The sequence below is a fragment of the Zalophus californianus genome, chromosome 3 (genome assembly GCF_009762305.2).
Source record: "Zalophus californianus isolate mZalCal1 chromosome 3, mZalCal1.pri.v2, whole genome shotgun sequence".
Taxonomy (NCBI): Eukaryota; Metazoa; Chordata; class Mammalia; order Carnivora; family Otariidae; genus Zalophus; species Zalophus californianus.
This window is the reverse complement of record NC_045597.1, coordinates 114,590,815-114,605,866: the sequence shown is the minus strand read 5'-3', so window position 1 is coordinate 114,605,866 and position 15,052 is coordinate 114,590,815. Positions and strand designations below refer to the sequence as shown.

General features: G+C 35.7%; 1 protein-coding gene across 1 annotated transcript in view; it reads right to left on the bottom strand.

The window, feature by feature from the left end:
* MBD5 (methyl-CpG binding domain protein 5) overlaps positions 1-15,052 on the bottom strand; it is a 167,951-nt gene that overhangs the window by 130,661 nt on the left and 22,238 nt on the right. Inside the window, exon 2 of the mRNA XM_027588361.2 lies at positions 8,719-8,840. The gene's annotated coding sequence lies outside the window, so the exon portion shown is untranslated. The remainder of the gene's footprint in view (positions 1-8,718; positions 8,841-15,052) is intronic.

The window sequence follows — 15,052 nt, the reverse complement described above, 5'->3', positions numbered from 1 at the left end:
TTTATTGTCTGACTGTTAAATATGAATCTTTAACCAATAATTGCCAGGTATTTAAAATAAGCTTCCTGTGTAAAAGAGAAAAAAAAAATAAGCAAACAGAAAAAGAAACTGAACTGGAGGAAATGGGTAATTTAGTGAAAAAAGGGAACTTTATTTTTTTTAAAGATTTTATTTATTTATTTGACAGAGAGAGACACAGAGAGAGAGGGAACACAAGCAGGGGGAGTAGAAGAGGGAAAAGCAGGTTTCCTGTAGAGCAGGGAGCCTGATGTGGGGCTCGATCCCAGGACCCTGGGATCATGACCTGAGCGAAAGGAAGACGCTTAATGACTGAGCCACCCAGGTGCCCCCCAAAAAGGGAACTTTAAAAAGACTGATAGCTAGTATCCTCAGGGACAGTAAGCAGACATCATATCTGCAGAATAGTAATAATAACAATAATTATAATAGTAGTGATAATAGCAAATATGTATAATGCTTACCCTATTCCAGATTTTGTTCTCAGTGTTTTAGGTTTAGCAACTCATTTAATCCTCAGAACTCTGAGATAGGCATTCTATCATTATCTCCATTTCAGGTTAGGACAGAGATGCAGAACTTAAAATTGCTCAAGATTACAGAGGTAAGTGTGGGAGACTGGGATTCAGACTCAGTCTGGCTCCAGAATCTTGTGTACTTAATTACCACCCTTTTCAACTTAAAAGAAACAAAAACCTGAGAGAATATGAAAGGCTCTTAGAAAATAAAAACAAAATTTTGTATTTCAACCCTCCTATGGATCTCTTTTTTAGGAAAAGAGAGCACTTCATGGAAGTAGATTTAAAAAGAAAGTATCATAGAAAAGATGAGACATTAGATTTTCAGCCATGTGGTCCTTTATAGAATAACAGTATCATATGTTCTCATTGATATGAGGAATTCTTAATCTCAGGAAACAAACTGAGGGTTGCTGGAGTGGTGGGGGTGGGAGGGATGGGGTGGCTGGGTGATAGATATTGGGGAGGGTATGCGCTATGGTGAGCGCTGTGAATTGTGTAAGACTGTTGAATCATAGACCTGTACCTCTGAAACAAATAATACATTATATGTTAAAAAAAAAAGAAGATGATAGCAGGAAGGGAAAAATAAAGGGGGGGAAATCGGAGGGGGAGACGAACAATGAGAGACTATGGACTCTGAGAAACAAACTTGAGGATTCTGGAGGGGACGGGAGTGGGGGGATGGGTTAGCCTGGTGATGGGTATTAAAGAGGGCATGTACTGAATGGAGCACTGGGTATTATATGCAAACAATGAATCATGGAACAGTATATCAAAAACTAATGATGTAATGTATGGTGGTTAACATGACATAATAAAATTTAAAAAAGAAGCTACAGAGGGAAAGAAGAAGAAAAAATAAAGAAAAGGGTAGAAACTACTAAAGAAATGATACAAGATACTTTTCAAGGAATGAAACTCCTCAGATGAAAATACTCACTGAATCCAACAGAAAAATATGAACAGAAAAAAGTTTACCCCAAGACACATCATCGGGAATTGAAAAGCACCAAGAAAAACAAAGACGGTGCCCAAAAGTTGCCAAGCAAAAAACGATGAGTTGCAGGCTCAGGCTGGTGTTGATGAATTTTAGAAGACTGTGGACCATCATTTTCCAACTTCAGAGAGAAAATTATCTGTGCTCTAGCATTCCAGAGAAACTAGAATTCAGATGCGAGCAGTTAAGTAGGCAGCAAGAGTTTCTCTTCAGCATATTCTTTAAAGGTGGTGCCTTTCCTACAAGTTTTAACACAATGATTGCTAAGACTTTTATAAAAAGAAGTTAGTAGAAGTGGAACAAAATGTCAATTTTTAGACAGTGTCTCATTTGTAGAAGGCAGTCAAAACATGGCACCTTCCAAAGTATTTTCTCCCTTTCCAATACTGACGCACACACACCCACCTCTCCCCTTTCCCCCCAGTGGGGTCCTCCCCCAGACCTGCACCTGGTGATGTTAGAACCTGGGTATATCTCTAGTGAGGACGAAATAAAAAACATTTTAAACATGTGAAAGTTAAAAAAATTAGTCATTCAAATATTTTTTCATAGAAGCTGCTGAGGAACATTCTTTATTAAAGGAGGATGTACACTGAAAAAAAGAAAAATGTGGCTTGTCTGTTGTAGTGCCAATAAAAAGAGCAGGAAAAGCCCAAGAATGACAGCTGTGCGGCCAGAGGATGTAAGGCTCCGGAAGAGCAGTTCCCAGGGAAAAGGACAAAAAGAGAGAGAGAGATCACCAGAGTGTTTTATATAATGGAGATATAGAAAGAACTGGGAATATGATTTAAAAAAATGAAAAAAAAAACCAAAAAGGAAATTAGAAATTTTAAGAAAACTGAAAAATTGCATAAGTAAGGACAGAAACCAAAGAAGACCACTTGGGGCGACAACCAGTCATTAATTGAAATGAGTCCGTGTCAGGTACTGTTTTAGCTGTCGAGAATATAGCGAGGGGGGAAAACAACAAACAGAAAAATCAAACGAATTAAAGTAGATGATAATCCTTGTCTTCTTGAAGCTATAGTCGAGAATGGGGAGACTGACAGTAATTTCAAAAATGAAGTGAAATAAAATATGTAACTTGTATTAACAATAAGTGCTATGGAGAGAAACACAACAAGGAAAGTACAGTAAGAATCCCAGGTAGGGGAGTTGTTATTTCCAATAAGAGGGCCAGGAATGGCCCTGTTGAGAAGCTGCCACTTGGGTTGAGTATTTATGGGAGGGAGGGATCAGGCAACGTAGTCATCTGGGTGAATGGAGTTTCCAGGTGGAGGAAGCAGCAAATGCAAAGGGCCTTTTCACACAATAACACTTAATTATGGTTATAAAATAGATGTGAATGGCATCAATTTTAGAGATACAAAAACGAAAGAAGTGAGGACAGAACCACAGAGAAGGTGGGTGCACGAATATCCTCATCTGACAAGAGCGGACAATCCCAAAGCAGCATCCATAGTTAAAGGTCTTAGTTTATTATCCACAGTTACAACAGAGGAACCAAACATAAAAATGAAACTAACTGAAGAATGATAGAGAAAAGGTAGAGGTAGAGTGAGTGAGTGAGTGTATAATGTCTCTTTTATTTATGTGTATGTTAACATATGATGCCTAAAAATGATAAATAAAAAATCTGAGGTGAAAGCAAATTACTTTTACTTGAATAAATGAAGATATCAGAAGGAAAAGTAGAAAGAGAAGTGAGGCTTAAGTGGGAGAAGTTGGATCACAGAACTGATTTTAACCATGTGCTCAATTTGATTTACACACACACACACACACACACACACACACACCCCTTTTGGAGGTCTTCTACTACTCTTAGGATAAATATCAAAATCCTAAACAAGGCCTACAGGGCCCTTCCTGTTTCATCAGCCTCAAGTCATGCTCCCTCCCCTGCACTCTTTGTTCTAGTCACAGCTCCATTCAGTTTCCTGAGCAAGCAAGGACCTTTAAGCTTCTGTCTATGCTATTCCTTCCATCTGAAATGTTTCTGACTCAATATTCTGCACTTCTGGATTGACTTATGCATTAGGACCAGTAGTCACAAGTGTCTAAGGCCCACAATACTCTTAGGGGTCCATGAAAATGTTTTCTTTTAAGATAAGAAAAACAACCCTTTTAGGTCAAAGAAAATATTTTAATATACCATATTAACATATTTATCTCTATACCAGTATAATTGTAAAATACAATTTTTAATATTTTTTATGGAGGAAGGGGCCCACAAAAGCAAAAGTGTCTACTTAAGTTGTTAAAACATCATCCACAACTCTTTTAAACATATTTACATAATAGATAATAAAAGGGAGGGAATTAACAAAACAAAATATTTACCTAATTTACCCAGTATATGGAATACTACTCTACCATAGTATTAATACCAAGGTCATAGTGTGGCCCCTGAATCTCCCATTCCCCAGTTCTACTGACTTTGTGACTCCTACTCATCTCTCAGATCTCAGCTAAGTTGACCCTTCTTCAGGTGAGTAAGGGACAGGTGTGGCTAGGCAGGAAGAGATAGGTAAAGGGGCTACGTGATCAGGCTCACAGAAATCCCAGAAATGCTGAGGCATAAAAACCAGAGATAAGGGAACAAACCAGACCACCCTGCCCTGGGCATAAGAGGTGGGGTATTTCTACAGCAGTCACACTGTGACCACAAAGAATGACCAGACCCCACAGAAGAAGTAAGCCATTAAAGATGTTATCATCAGTCCTTACTCAAACTAAGACATCACAAGAATGATGAGGCCACAAGCTCCCTGGTCAGTTCTAAATAAAAAACTGTCATTGGAGGCCCACATTGGCAACGCTGTCGGGACCCCTCTCATTCCTGAGAGCTTTTTCTCTGTATCCTTGCTTAATAAACTTTTATCACTTTACTAACTCTCCTTTGTCCTCAAGATTCATTCTTCCACTCTGTGAGATAAGAACCTCACTCTCCTGCTTCACAGGGACTCTACCATTCTCTACCAGGGATTCTAACAGACAATATGAGGTCCCTATATATGTTCTCCCATCACCTTATAATACAGAAATGATATAAATAATTGCGAAATTTTGTCTTTAATCAAATCAGGAACTGTGTCTACCTCATTTACCACTATATCCTCAGCATAAAACCTTGTATTCAGTGATGTGAGACCCTGAAGGACGCAGAATTTTCTACTGTGGCTCTCTCAAGTCTTTGTTCAGTTTTCTGATCCTAGATTTACTATTTAATCTCTTATTGACTGTTTCTTCATTTTAAAAATGGGAATAATAATGGGAGTTACGAGTTAGAATGAGTTAGAACAGTGCCTGACACATAGTAAAGCCTATTAAAGCCCAGCTATTACAAAACAACAACAAAACAACAAAACCTAGTTATTCTTCATGTTGTTAGATTATTAGTACTATACTATTTTTTATTACTATTATCATCATCATTATTATTCCATATGCTGGGTGAATTAGGTAAATATTTTAATTTCCTCCGTTTTACTACCTATTATGTAATATGTTTAAAAGAGTTGTGGATGCCATCTTAACAACTTAAGTCCCAAGTTTTCAGGAAAAAGTTAGAGCAAATAGCTATAAAGACAGAAGAGAACTGGTTTTAGTTACTAAAAATACATAATTATCCATGAATTCAAGATGTCAGGGCTTTCAAAATATTCATACCCACCAATTCATAATTTTACATGATAAGATCAGGCTAGAAGAACATTTTTAGTGAAGAATAGTAAATCTGAATTCTCTCAAACATAAATTTCCATGAAAATCTAATAAAAATGAGAGGTAGAATTTATTATCTTAAAAAAAACTTACCTATTTCCCTTAAATAGATGCTCTACAGAGTTGAACACAATTTTCAATAGTGATATTACTTTCTTGGAGTTATAATTTTTTATACATAATTCCTTCCTCAGGTAAATAAAAATACATACCCCAAAGCAGTAAAAATAAAATAAAGCAAGAGTAACTGAAAAGCCTACCAAGGGTTTTCATTTTGGCAAACATTTATCTTACCATTTAAGCTTCAAACTCTTGAGATGACCCTTGGGATAAAATAACAGACTTAGGTTTGATTCCTGCTGGTATTTCAAACAATACTGCACAACCTGAGGATGATTTTTTGAGGATAAATGACTGGCTAGGAGCACTACAATCCTGAGGCTTTGCCTGGGGCCTATAATCTTACCTAATCATTATTCACAATCCCCCAGAAAAGCCTCCAGCTAAAATTGTGATTGCTATTTAGGACTAAACTTGAAAATTCAATTTTGAAAATACTTTCTTCTTTAATGATTTCATATTTTTGTTTAATTCATGTGCACCTTTAGATATCAACTATAGCAAACATTAAAACCTAGAGCAATAGTCCATCTGTTTTGAATGTTGCTTTCTTTACCAATTTACAAAAAAAAAGATATTTTAATAGCAAAAATGCCCAAGGACTACATTGCATAATACACGCAACTAAAAATGTAAAGTCCTTACTTAAAGGGGGTATGAAAAGCAGTGGTAATGGAGAAGAGTTCTGTAAATTTAGAATTTTGTGATACAGTTCTCATAAGCCATTTTTTATTTAAAAAAACCAACGTAGTTTTTATAAATGCAAAAATGAATTGAGGGTACAACAGTCTCTGAAAATCAGGGAATGAGCTAGAATCAAATCATACCACAAATTTCTTTAGTTAGATCTTTCACGTTTTTTTTGCTTAGGTTGTAAAAAATATTTTTTGCTATCTGTCCTGCCAAAATGTTCCACTCTTGCTTTATTTCTAGAGCTGACCATTGCAACCCTCTCTGTTCTTCCAGTAATTCTGTCTGCTTTAGTTGATAGCTACGTATAATTTCTTACTGATTATAACACTTAAGAGTCTCCTCTCTAAAGAACAGCAATTAAGAGTGAGGGCTATCTGTCTCAGACTGCTTGGACTAGAGTCAGATTCCTTATCTTTATAAAGGGGAAATAATTGTTACCTCAAAGTATATTGTGAGGATAAGTGAGACAAATGACTTAGAGTATTTAGTAGATTGTCTGGTATATAATAAGTACTCAATAAATGTTATTGTTAATAATGAAACTTTTTAGAACCTTTTCTTTACTTCATAGAGCTCTTCTGAGAAAACTAAAAAAGAAAACATTTGTGTGACTTTGGACAAAGTTGAGTTAAACTCTGCGCTTTTTTTTTTCTTATTCATAAAATGAAATAATCCGACAATATTAATCCAAAGGTCTTTCTTAACTATAAAAACTTACATAATTTTACTCAGCTGTAGCTAAGGTTCAGACTTATTTTCCTTCTCTGTTTTTAATGTGTATTCACAATTCTGTTTCTTGTTGAGATTAACTTGCGTTTTGTATTCTTCTTTGAATAAGAACCATATGTGATGATATTCTGTGCTCCTACTGGCCTTAGTCATCATGGGGTGTTTTCCTAATTGCTTATGATGATTACTACATTCATTATCAAACCTCACAGAAGACCCTAAGGAGGTATTGCTTCCTTTTGAACTGATACATTAAAAGTGAATCAGACATTAATTATATATAATATGTAAAAATTTGTGTTCTATCTAATCCAAGGATTTAAAAAAAACTTGTTATGTTTCTGGAGAGGCATAGGTAAAATTTTACTTAAAACTGCTAATCCTATATGGCAAAAATGAAGCACATAAAATAAAAGCAAAATGTCATATTAAAACATTAAAAACTGAAAAAATAAGTAAACATAATTGTATCACATGTGATTTGTAGCGTTAATATTCTTAATACGATCCTTGATTCTTATCAATAAAGAAAAAAACATCAAAGACGACCAAGAAAAACTTGGAATGGGGCATAAGTGAGACAGGCATACAAGAAATATAAAGGACAAATAAAAATATACAAAGATATACATCTCAATAAACAAATAAATGAAAATTAGAATGACATATATTTTTCTCATTTCAGATTTATTTAACAACAAAGACAGTTAATACCAATGAAAAAACTATAGAGAAAGTGCCACTCTGATACATTGTTGGTGGAAATGCAAATTGGGAGAGCCTTTCCATATATTTCCCCTTTGATCTACCAATTCCATTTTTAAGAATATACCATAAGCTAGCATTTTCCAAAGTGTTCAGTGGGATGTTGACATGTTCTGATGTTATTTTTTGTGTGTGTGTATGTAAAAGCCTAAATTTAATTTTAAATGTAAATGTATACAATGGCATTTAAAAACTTTTCTTTTCCTTTTTTAATAAACTTTATTTTTCAGAGAAGTTTTAGCCTCCCAGCAAAAATGGAGTAGAAAGTACAGCAATTTCCCATATTGCTTCCTGCTCCCATACATGTACAACTTCTCCAACTACCAACATCCTGCAGATAGATACTATTTTAAGAAAGGATTCTATAGTCAAATACATTTGATTACTAAGACCATTGTATATGACTATACATTGGTATTCTCTAAGATGGAGATTAATAGACGTGGTTCTTTATGTGATAGGCCATGGAACCCTTTTATCAGAGAGCATGCTTAGGGACTAAGGCTGTGCAACACTTACTTTTGGAAACTGTCCTAAAAAAATCACTAGACACAAGTACAAACATGTATATAAGAGAGTGTTCACTGAAATCATGCTTAACACAGGAAAAAAAAAACTGGAAAGATCCCATATACTAAATAATTGGAAAGTGGTTACATAATTTATGTTATATCCTTAAACTGGAATATTATATAACCATTAATAATGGAAATGCAGATAATATTTATAGACATGAAAAATACTGCAAAAAAATGCTAAGTAAAAGAAGCAACCTAGCCAAAGAGCATTTATAATCTATTGTTCCTAATTCTAATCATAATAATTAGATAGATACATATATTATGCATTATACAGAAATATATCAATAAATTCAAAAAGACATACAACAAAATATAAAGAGTAGTTATCACAGGGTGGTAGGATTACTATACTTTTCTGTATTGTCTTGTTTTTTTAACAATGAACATCCATTAATTTTATAGAAATATTTTTTAAAGGCTATGTGTTTATATGTCTTAACTGTTTGGGGACATCTGGCATTTTATTCTATAGGTTTTAGATGCTTTTTATATTTAATAAAAATTAAGTTCACAGTCAAGAACACTATAATTATATAAAGAATTCATAGAGAGAAAACACAATTCCTACCTTCTGGAGAGAAACTGATAAAAACATAACAAGTGCTGTGAGAGCCAGCAGCGTAATGGAGGCAGTAAATCTCTAGATGCTCTATGCCTTTACGAGTCCCTATAAGGGAGTACCTCTTCTCTCTGTAACAGAAATAACATAAACACACACATTTATTTAAAGGAGCAGCTGAAGGAAAATCATCCTTAAGTATAGCTTGGAGCTACACAGGCTGCCTGTTTTCAAGGGGGAATCTCACAGGTAAACAGTTGCAAATATTACCACCTACTTCTGTATGACCTTGGAAAAGTTACTTATTTGCTCCATGCCTCAGTTTCCTCCTCTGTAAATGGGGATAATGATATTACCAACTATAAAGACTAATATTCATAAAGTGCTCAAAACAGTGCCAGATACAGTTGCTATATATGTGGGTTTTAAAAATAAAAAGTGGGATTGATTATATTAATAGAGATCCTTCACAGAGCACCTTACTATCAGTGATATTTTACTTCTGTTACCATCTCAAGGAATTCTCACCTTGATCCTGTGAGGTATTATTTTTATTACTACTTGGCCCTCAGCTGTGCATACCAGAAAAAATTTTATCAGCTCCCTAAACTGATACAAACTCACAAAAAACTGATGCATTTAAAAGGGAATATATTTTTTGTGTTTCCAAAATGATATCCATTGGATAAAAAATACTATGTACTAATATCTGGTCTATTTAAGTACTGAACCAGTTAGACATTACCTGAATAGTATAAAATTAAAGCAAGGAGAATTGAAAACTTGTATCAGACCTTAAGCCATAGTAGTATGATATGTTTTTCTACTGTGTTACAAATTTCCTCTTACTCTTGATATGATACCTTGAGAAGGCACAGCGTCACCAATGAAGTATTCTTGCCAAGAATATTTAATCTGAATCTAATAATGAAAAAAAATTCAGGAAAATCTAAAGTAAGGGCCATCTTGCAAACATGGGTTCAGACTTAAAAAATATCAATGACATGACACAAAGAGGCTGGCAATTTTTTCTAGATTAAAGGATATTAAATGGATATGATAATGAATACAACGAATAATGCTTAATTGGATCTTGGCTTAGAGAAAAAAAGACAGCTATAGTTACTGGACAATTGGGAAATCTAACATGCAGACTCCAGAAATCTCTATCAGTGAATAAATTTAAAATTAACTTAAGTGGTTTGTACCTACAGATAAAATTATTCATTCATGCATTTATATTCATCACAATTTATTAAATACCTATTCATTGTGATAGGCCTGAAGATAACAAAAGTTCCTGGGAGTAATAAACCCTAAAATATAGACATGGCTTAGCCAAAGATGTCAGGTGAAGGGTACTGAGGATCTTTTTATCTAAGTCTGGCAAGTTAGTGAAATAGCCAAACTGTATTTGTTATATTTGAGACTCAGGCGCTCTTCCTACTGAAGTATCTTCCCTTCTAAAGGAAGGGAAAAATTAAGAATGTTGGAGCAGGTTGCTAGTGCTTCATGCAGCCTATAGTAAAGTCCTACAAGAAAGGGCGGCACATCTGGAAGCAGAGAAGGGAAAAAAAAGACAGCTTTGCCAAAAGAGCTACTTCCTGTCTGTGGCTGAGAATCAGATAATCTAAAACCTGGCAGGTTGATAAAGCCAAATTATAGCTGTTTTATAATTATCTTTTACTTATTTTTTAATAAGCTATTTTCATGATGCAGAATTTGAAAGATATGAAGGGGCAGTGAAAATTTCTCTTCCAGTCTTGTCCCTCAGACAAGACTGTTTTCCCTCCTCAGAGGTAACCTCTGTTAACAGATTTCATGTATTCTTCCAGAAATCTTTAATGCATTGCCCTATCTACACTTGTGTTTACAGAAATGGAGCAGGTTATACACAGTGTTCTACACCTTGCTTTCTTCACAGTATGTTTCATCAATGGGTCATTTCAGCCTTATTTTATATTATTATTATAAAGCTATATCATAAAAACTATAGACAGGAATACAGGAGGACATACAGATGTTTTCTCAATGCAAAGGAAATAAGATAATGGCCACCTGGAAGAAAAGAACACTGAGGTGTCTGAGTGTATAGTATTGAAGACAATAACTAAGGAGGATTTGTCTGAAGACATCTTTGGATTCTAAGCATGTTAGTGTATTGTGACAGAGCACCTCAAAAGCTGCTGAAGCCTCTCCCATGAGAGGGGTGCAAAAGTGGCTAAGACTGAGCTGGCAGACGTAAAGGAGACTGGGGTTTGAAGAAACAGGGCGAAGAGTGCATGGTCCTTACAACTGAAGACCATGGCAAGAATCATGGCAGTAGATCCAGTATACGAAGTCCAGAGGCCAAGCAAGAGGAATTACGTCTTTGTGGATGCTGGCTCATGGGCCAAAAGCAATAACTCAGTGGAGACAAGCAAGCAGAGAGAAGAGTATAGAAACCCACACTCATCTATTGATGCCAGGTATATAAGTCTCCCAGGAACTTGGAGAAGAGTACAAGGGATGGAGAGAATCCTTCTAAGCTGAGGGGAAGAATCTTGGTTTAAAGCCTAAACTGACTCAATTTTACTTAAGAAGTAACCAAGCAACTACCTGTTGGTAAGATTAATCTTTCCTTTATCTGTGGAAATGGTGGTGGTGGGCGGTGCCAAGAAAAGGGGTTTGTGAGACAAGTCAATGTTTAGATACAGGCAAACTATATTTTATACACTTGAGATAAGGAACTATAACATTTAAATCTACATAGCCAGCTTATGTGGCTGTTACAAAAATTCAATGAAATGGTTGTGTAAAAATGTACAAATAATAAAGGGGGTGATTTTCTGGTTATGATTTCTGATAGTAACTTTCCTATAACTTCTTCCCAAGTTCTGGGGACCTTTAATGCAATCCCATAATGCCAGATTTTGTATACACATTTACTTCCAAACAGTATTAGCTTTGAAGTAAATGAATCCTGGTTTCAAATTCTACCTTTGTGGCTCACTAGCTGTATAAATTTGAGGAAATATCTTAACTTCTTTGAGTCTTGGATCTTTAGTTAGAAAACAGTACGAAAGCATAGAAGATATAGTCAATAATATTGTAATAACATTGTATGAGTGCCCAGTAATGTATAGAACGGCCAAATCAATACATTATACATCTGAAACTAATATAACATTGTATGTTAATTATACATCAATAAAAAAATATATCTCTTCTCAATATTCTCAGTACAAACCCATCCAATAAATATGTATTTTCAAAAAAATGTGTGACAATCAAAAATTATTTCATAGAGGTATGTGTTAAGTATAACATATTGTTTGGCCCATGGTTGGTGGACCTACTATTTTCTCTAAAGTTTAAACTGTGTTGCCCAGTTTTTGATTTGGAAAGTTTGATCATGTCGTACATCCTTACTATACAAGATTGAGCTCTGTAAAATAAGGTTCCTCGTTATTGTTTTCAGGCTGATGGAATAATAAACATTCCCACTACCGTGAAGGAAGCAGGTCTCTGTCATAATAAAAGCATTTAAATATAAAATATAAACACAAACAGCAATCTTCTTAAATCTTACCGAGACTGAATATAGGGATGGCTATAATTATTTCCCATTTCCTCTAAAGAGAAATTGTCTTTTTAAAAAAAGGTATTTATCTCTAATCTAACAAATGGTAAAAAGATGATTATTCACCACGACCAAGTAGGATTTATCCCTGGGCTTCAAGATTGGTTCAACAGCCGCAAATCAATCAATGTGATACAATACATTAACAAAAGAAAGAACAAGAATCATAGGATCCTCTTAATAGATGCAGAAAAAGCATTTGACAAAGTACAGCATCCTTTCTTGATCAAAACTCTTCAGAGTATAGGGATAGAGGGTACATACCTCAATATCATAAAAGCCATCTATGAAAAACCTACAGCAAATATCATTCTCAATGGGGAAAAACTGAGAGCTTTCCCCCTAACGTCAGGAACGTGGCAGGGATGTCCACTATCACCACTGCTATTCAACATAATATTAGAAGTCCTGGCCACAGCAATCAGACAACAAAAAGAAATCAAAGGCATCCAAATCGGCAAAGAAGAAGTCAAACTCTCACTGTTTGCAGATGATATGATACTTTATGTGGAAAACCCAAAAGACTCCACCCAAAAACTGCTGGAACTCATACAGGAATTCAGTAAAGTGGCAGGATATAAAATCAATGCACAGAAATCAGTGGCATTCCTATACACCAACAACAAGACAGAAGAGAGAGAAATTAAGGAGTCAATCCCATTTACAATTGCACCCAAAATCATAAGATACCTAGGAATAAATCTAACCAAAGAGGCAAAGGATCTGTACTCAGAAAACTATAAAATATTTATAAAAGAAATTGAGGAAGACACAAAGAAATGGAAAAATGTTCCATGCTTATGGACTGGAAGAACAAATATTGTGAAGACGTCAATGCTACCTAGAGCAATCTACACATTCAATGCAATCCCCATCAAAATACCATCAACTTTTTTCAAGGAAATGGAACAAATAATCCTAAAATTTGTATGGAACCAGAAAAGACCCCGAATAGCCAGAGGGATGTTGAAAAAGAAAAGCAAAGCTGGCGGCATCACAATTCCAGACTTCCAGCTCTATTACAAAGCTGTCATCATCAAGACAGTATGGTACTGGCACAAAAACAGACACATAGATCAGTGGAACAGAATAGAGAGCCCAGAAATGGACCCTCAACTCTATGGTCAACTAATCTTTGACAAAGCAAGAAAGAATGTCCAGTGGAGAAAAGACAGTCTCTTCAACAAATGGTGTTGGGAAAATTGGACAGCCACATGGAGAAGAATGAAACTGGACCATTTCCTTACACCACACACAAAAATAGACTCAAAATGGTTGAAAGACCTAAATGTGAGACAGAAGTCCTTCAAAATCCTAAAGGAGAACACAGGCAGTAACCTCTTCGACCTCAGCCATAGCAACTTCTTCCTAGAAACATCGCCAAAGGCAAGGGAAGTCAGGGCAAAAATGAACTACTGGGATTTCATCAAGATAAAAAGCTTTTGCACAGCAAAAGAAACAGTCCACAAAACCAAAAGATAACCGACAGAATGGGAGAAGATATTTGCAAATGACATATCAGATAAAGGGCTAGTATCCAAAATCTATAAAGAACTTATCAAACTCAAAACCCAAAGAACAAATAATCCAATCAAGAAATGCGAGGAAGACATGAACAGAGATGTTTCCTAAGAAGACATCCAAATGACCAACAGACACATGAAAAAGTGCTCAACATCGCTTGGCATCAGGGAAATCCAAATCAGAACCTCAATGAGATACCACCTCACACCAGTCAGAATGGTTAAAATTAACAAGTCAGGAAACGACAGATGTTGGCAGGAATGTGGAGAAAGGGGAACCCTCCTACACTGTTGGTGGGAATGCAAGCTGGTACAACCACTCTGGAAAACAGTATGGAGGTTCCTCAAAAAGTTGGAAATAGAGCTACCATATGATCCAGCAATTGCACTACTGGGTATTTACCCCAAAGATACAAATGTAGGGATCCAAAGGGGTACACGCACCCCGATGTTTATAGCAGCAATGTCCACAATAGCCAAACTGTGGAAAGAGCCAAGATGTCCATCGACAGATGAATGGATAAAGAAGATGTGGTATATATATACAATGGAATATTATGCAGCCATCAAAAGGAATGAGATCTCGCCATCTGCAACGACGTGGATGGAACTGGAGTGTGTTATGCTGAGTGAAATAAGTCAGTCAGAGAAAGACATGTATCATATGACCTCACTGATATGAGGAGTACTTAATCTCAGGAAACAAACTGAGGGTTCTTGGAGTGGGGGTGGGGTGGAAGGGATGGGGTGGCTGGGTGATAGACCTTGGGGAGGGTATGTGCTATGGTGAGTGCTGTGAAATGTGAAAGACTGTTGAATCACAGATCTGTACCTCTGAAACAAATAATGCAATATATGTTAAGAAAAAAAAAGAAGAAGTTAGCAAGAGGGGAAGAATGAAGGGGGGGAAATCGGAGGGGGAGACGAACCATGAGACGATGGACTCTGAAAAACAAACTGAGGGTTCTAGAGGGGAGGGGGGTGGGGGGATGGGTTAGCCTGGTGATGGGTATTAAAGAGGGCATGTACTGAATGGAGCACTGGGTGTTATGCACAAACGATGAATCATGGAACACTACATCAAAAACTAATGATGTAATGTATGGTGATTAACATAAAAATAAAAAAATTTAAAGAAAAAATGTTAAAAAGAAACTACTCGGTGGGTAATAAAATCAAAAATCAATATTGATTTCTG